Source organism: Daktulosphaira vitifoliae, unplaced genomic scaffold (genome assembly GCF_025091365.1).
Source record: "Daktulosphaira vitifoliae isolate Bord-2020 unplaced genomic scaffold, ASM2509136v1 Scaffold_7, whole genome shotgun sequence".
NCBI classification, from domain to species: domain Eukaryota; kingdom Metazoa; phylum Arthropoda; class Insecta; order Hemiptera; family Phylloxeridae; genus Daktulosphaira; species Daktulosphaira vitifoliae.
The window spans coordinates 69,743-75,883 of NW_026099578.1; the positions used below are offsets into that span (position 1 = coordinate 69,743).

Consider the following 6,141-nt stretch of genomic DNA (forward strand, 5'->3'; position numbering starts at 1 on the left):
AAATTGGTAGATTATTTCAAAAACAACAATAACACTTATTCCCTTAATTTTACCCCGATTTATAACTATAATATATGAATACATAATAATTACAGTAATTAAATTGAGTATGAAAGTGGTATTCAATAATATAATATTGTAATTTTTACGGAGATATTATAAAAATAAAAAGGAGTTGTATATTCATATACTTTTAATGCGTATACAAATTTAAAGGAATTTATGCAATACTTTTTAATAAAAAAATTTTGTTACTTATGAATAAATACACTAAACAAAAGGAACTTTCATCAGAAAAAAAATATACTTTTCTAAATAAACTTTTCGTGATGTTTTCAAATGTGCAATTAAACTTTTTCTATTACTTCTAAGTTTTAATATTATTACTTATTATTAAAAAATAAGTATTTACATATAAAAAAAAATAATTAAGAACAAAAAAAATTGTATTAAATTAATACTGATTTTGATTTTTAATATGTTAAAGGTAATCATTTTGAACCTATTTTTTATTGTCTTTTAAAGTGAAAGTTTTAATGAAAAATACCTTCTCAGCTTCGCATCGAAGCTAAAAAATGAATTTGTTACCATAACTTATAGTTCAACTTGCAAGTTTGAAATTGACATTATTAAATTGAAAAAAATGAAATTTTTAAGATTAATATGCAATCTGGAAATTTTATAATTACTAATTACAGTACATTTGTCAGAAAAATTCGATTTTTTTACATTTTTATCGTAATAGATAACTGAAATAGAAAGAATAGTAATCATATCCTAATAACTTTTGGTGTTTAAAAAAATTCTGCAATTGAAATATTCAGAACTTAATTAATTTTAATAATTTACTTTAATTAAATGAACCAATCAAACCAAAGTAGTTAAAAAGATTTACTCAATTGAGCATATTATCAAAAATATAATTATAATTGTAAAACTCCATCGTTAACTTCAGGTGAAACTAAAAATCATTTTTTTTTTAAATTTATGATTTATATAGCAACATATTACTAAAAAATTTGGCATATTATAGACTGGTAGTAGCACACAGAAATAGAGTTAAAAAATTAATAAATTATAAAGTAAAATTATTTACTTTTGTAGTTGAATACTTTTATCATATCAAATTTAATTCGACAATAAATAATTTAAGAATATTAAAAATTAATGATTTTAATTGTTTGTATGGACAAATCTAGTTAAGCTACTTTTTATTTGAATAAGGAATATTTTTTTGATTTTTAAGAGTAATAACTTAAACTAATCATTAACTTAAATATCATAAACTTAAATGAATCATTTGACGTATCGTTGAAAAAAGTAGGTCTAGTGAGGGTTGGCAAAATAAATCGTAGCCAGAAAAAGAACCACATAGTAAAATAATATTAACATGAATATCAATTTCTTCTCACGAGGGGAGACTATAGTGATAAGATCCTTTATATTTATTGAAATTATTGAATCTAAATGAGATAAATATCAAATGATTTGAAAATTCTATTCTAACTCAAAAACTAACTCAAAGCAGTTGTAATATTATTGCGTTATCAATATTTATCCACATCATAGATTAAATACAAATTGATAGCCTACGCCGTATATAATTTTTTTCAGTTTAATTTTTATTATGTTGAACAATAGTATTAATTTTGAGAGCTTCTACTGATTAAAATATACATGGTAATTAAATTTTTTAATAATGATTATATATATATATGTGTGTACATTAAACAAAATTGATTGTTGTACACATTAAATGCATTTTATGATACGATGAGAGGTTTTCTACGATTTAACTCTTTGTAGTTATTTTTTCATTTAAATTAAATTATTTATTTTAATACTATACTAAGATTCTTTAATAGGAATTTTACATAAAATATGATATCACAGTACTAGACTGATCTATTGGTCTCTAAATATTTTTAAAAATTATTTTAAATAGAAGGCAGTGGCAGATAAGTTGTTTTGTTATTAGAAGGACTTGAAAATTCTATATAATAAAATTCAATATTTGAGTTGTGCCCAAATACCACAGAGCTTTTATATTTGTATTTATTTTGTATTTGTTTTACTATATCAAGATGTATATATAATAATCACATCTAATAGTCCATAATAATAAAATATATAATTTATATTAAAATAGTAACCCGTTAGATTTACATATGTATAAATAATAACTAAGTATTCAATTCTAATTGCCCAGATGTGAGTTTTTAATGGTTTTTTTATATTAATTATGCTCAATAACTTTTAAATTGAAATATATATAAAATTTCCAAACCGCTATTATTAAATATTTAATATGTGTTCGAGAGAGATCTGATAACAAAGGTTTCGATTTACGATATAACAAAAAACAATTAAATAATAGAACACAAATTTTAATGTCATTCTCGACATAGACGTTTAAGTAATTTATTAGAACGAAGAAATGATAAAATAAAAATTATTAATAATTAATAACAAATGTGTCATGAAGCTGTGTCGGCGATCACATAACAAAAAGGAACGACGTAAAAAAGCGGGTGCGAACATCAACTTGCATCGGTCAACTAGTTGATGGTGGTGGATCAGCGTTGTCAACATTTAATATGGCGTTGACCGCGTAAATTTCTTTAAATCAACGTTTAGGACCGTACGAACAAAAAGTATTATATTATTATTGGTTGCAGCTATTATATTTTATCAAATATAATATTTATAATTTAAACTTAAATGATAACTACTATCAAGGTAACCGAATCAAAAATAATATGAATAAATATAATTAATAAAAATAAAAATAAATTTCATATCTATCACCCAATTTCTCAATAATTCATTAATTTAATGAGGTAAGGTTATGTTCACGACGAATACCTACTACATATAAATTTACAAACAATAATAACTCACGTGACATACAACGGTAACACTAGTTGACTAGGTAAGATGCTGGCTGGGGGCAGCCGAACGTATTTAATGTCCACATGTTTTTTTTAATAACTGTCTTATCTTAGTGTTTAACCGGCATACTGATAAGTACCGTTAGTAATATGAGTCATATTGAGATTTAAATAACAAATTCTATGTATGTTAATTCCATTTTCCCCTCTTACCAATATTATTTGCAATCGCGTTCATAACTAAATAACAAATAAGTTAAAATAATATACTTTTAATATAATTAAGTGCATATAAATCAATTAAATTATTATTTACTTCTTGTAACTTCACTGGTGTCAGTAGCTAAAAATAAATACATTTTATGTTAATTTTTTTTAGACAATAAACTTTCCTTTGGTATGCATAGTATGAAAATCCAATGAAGAATCATTGTTCCACTATGAGAAAATTGGTCGTCAAATTAAACATTTTTTAAACAAATAAATTTCTAAGAAAAATTAGCCTATAACTCAAAGCCACATTAAGATCTAAATAAAAAATTCTATGTATAGTAATTCCATTTCCTCTTCTTACCATTTTAAGGTGAAGTCCTATCGATAACTAAATAACAAAAGAGTTAATATAATAATTTTTAGTAATATCCACTGGATATAAATGAAATTATTATTTACTTTTTATATTTTTGGCAAAGATATTTACTAAAAAAATACATTATATATATAATAGTAGATAAGAAATATATGTTCTGACACAATTTCACAGTGAAATGTGAAATGGTCATTAGAGGGCGGCATTTCAACCCAGCGAAACCCCCCTAAAAAATAACTATGATACAAATAATAAATATTTTTATTTATTTCCACGTACTCATTATGTATAAGTAATGATATGTGTTTTTATTAGTATAATTAATATGTGTATTGGTTAAGTAGTTAAACATTCTTGCGAACAGTCATTTACGCTATTGAGTAATCTTTAATGTATCTTTCTAATTAAATCATACACGAACATGTTTAACCTTTATGTGACTGAAAAAAAGAACAACTTTATATGACGGTGTAAGTACCCGGGTACCTACAATATAGTTATCTGTGCTTTTCCGGTAAATTATTTCATTGTCGTCAGTCTATCGCTTTTATATCTTATTATATGTAATTCTTCTCGTATCTGGTGTACATAGATCTAATAAAGAACATGTATCAGAAATGTGGAAATTAGACTCGTTACCTCTCATTCGAGCTGCAATGTCTCGAGATCGATTCAAAATGTTGCTAAGGTTTATTCGTTTTGATAATGTAAACACTCGTAATATATGTATTACAACAGACAAAGCTGCACCGATTCGTGATATTTGGACATGCTCAATCAAAACTTATAAACCTACAGAAAATATAACAGTAGACGAACAATTATTTTCTTACACCGGACACACAAAATTTACACAGTACATTCCATCTAAATCTGCAAAATGTGGAATAAAGGTTTTTTGGGCTTGCGATGCAGCAAATGCTTACCCTTTGCATGGTAAAATTTACACAGGCAAATCACAAGATGGTAAACGTTAAGTAAATATTGGTGAACGTACAATTCTAGACTTAGTTGCGATGTATAAAGGTTCTGGACGAAATGTGACTACAGACAACTTTTTTACAAGTATGCAATTGGCTACTACATTAANCTGTCGATTAATTATTTATGACATAAATATATTTACAATAATATTAAAAAAAAAAAAAAAGAAATTTTTTTTCTTAACAGCATGGCACAAGAAAAATATACATTCAACGGTACTGAACTGTCTATGGTGGACAGCCGAATCGAAAAGTTCTTCGGCGAACCCGGTGCGGTGTTTGCCCACTGTACCAGTTCAGACTTTGACCACCCCCGCAGAATGACAAGAGGCGTTGCTCGGGAATTCGCGTCGTTCGTCGGGAAACCGGTAAGGTCCGATTGGCTTTCGGCTTACATTTGCATACAACAAAAAAAATCCAATACAGTACTGACTCTTCTAACAAAATCAAACTATAATAAAAAACCCTCTATCTACGACTTCGAATCTGCCATCTCCCAACTATCGGATTTTTTACTATTAAATAACATACGGGGGGTTACCCTGCCTCCGATCGGAATGAATCGCGACAAAATACCTATTGAAATCGGAGCGCGCCTCATTTACCATCATTTGCTGTGCCGGGGACTAAATGTAAGAATATGTGCGACGGACCAACTCTACCGCCACTTGTACCATCAGTCCCATCTGCTAGAACACCGACATTTCATTAAAAACAATCATTATATTTAATTATATTTTTGTATTTTGTATTATTTAGTTATTTATTTATATAAAATTTTTTTTTTGCTCTTTTCTCACTCTATCAATTAATTACAAAAGCGTTCATAATCATTCTTAGAGTTTATTTTATTACTACACAGTTTATCATATTCAATTTAAATGTCAGCTGTTTAACATCTAACTTCCATAGTTCGCCAAACATCTTATTTATACCCGGATGACCATTCCCGGATGATTTTATGTTTCCCAGACGTATTTTCCTGGATGATTTTATTTTTTTTCCCGGATGACCATTCCCGGATGATTTAATTTTTCCAGACGTATTTTCCTGGATGATTTTATTTTTCCCAGATGCTTTTCCTGGACGTTTTTATTTATTCACAGGACATCATTCTTTCGATCTTAACACCGCGCAACCTTGCTGATGCAGCGTAATGGCCAACGAAGCATTTTAATAGGTAGCGCACCGAGAATTAATACGTGATTCCTGACCTCTAATGTACAACATTATGAATGTATTTATTATTACACCTTGATTTGTTATAAATATATTATTATTATTATTTTTTTTTTTTCGTTTTTCATTTATACATGGCAACTATTGGTATTTTATCTTTAAATCGCAAATTGATTATTAACACGCACGTTACGGATTTTCCATCAACATATGGTATGACTTGAAAACTTATATATTTAATTTTAAATCTACAATAATCCAATATTTTATACTTTATAAAAATCTAAGTAACTTCATTTAATTTTTTATAAATAATAATTGATTTTATCTCACGCACAGTCGCCCACAGTAAACATAGTAGCATAAATATAAAAACAAAAAAAAAACCTATTAAGAGATCCGCCTACGTTTACACCGTTTAGCTCTCATTCATACATTTGCTTATTCCATATAATTCATAGCGAGTACATTAAATAAATCACGAACAATTGGTACGCTT

The 6,141-nt window shown here is 27.0% G+C and overlaps 1 long non-coding RNA gene across 1 annotated transcript; it reads right to left on the reverse strand.

Annotated features, from left to right (window-relative positions):
- Nucleotides 1–3,044: 3,044 nt before the first annotated feature.
- Nucleotides 3,045–3,569, reverse strand: LOC126908781 (uncharacterized). The gene is made up of 3 exons (XR_007704836.1): nt 3,466–3,569; nt 3,208–3,234; nt 3,045–3,131 (listed from the first exon to the last, which is right to left on the reverse strand). It is a non-coding gene; the product is annotated as an uncharacterized LOC126908781 (long non-coding RNA).
- Between the last annotated feature and the right edge of the window lie 2,572 nt (nt 3,570–6,141).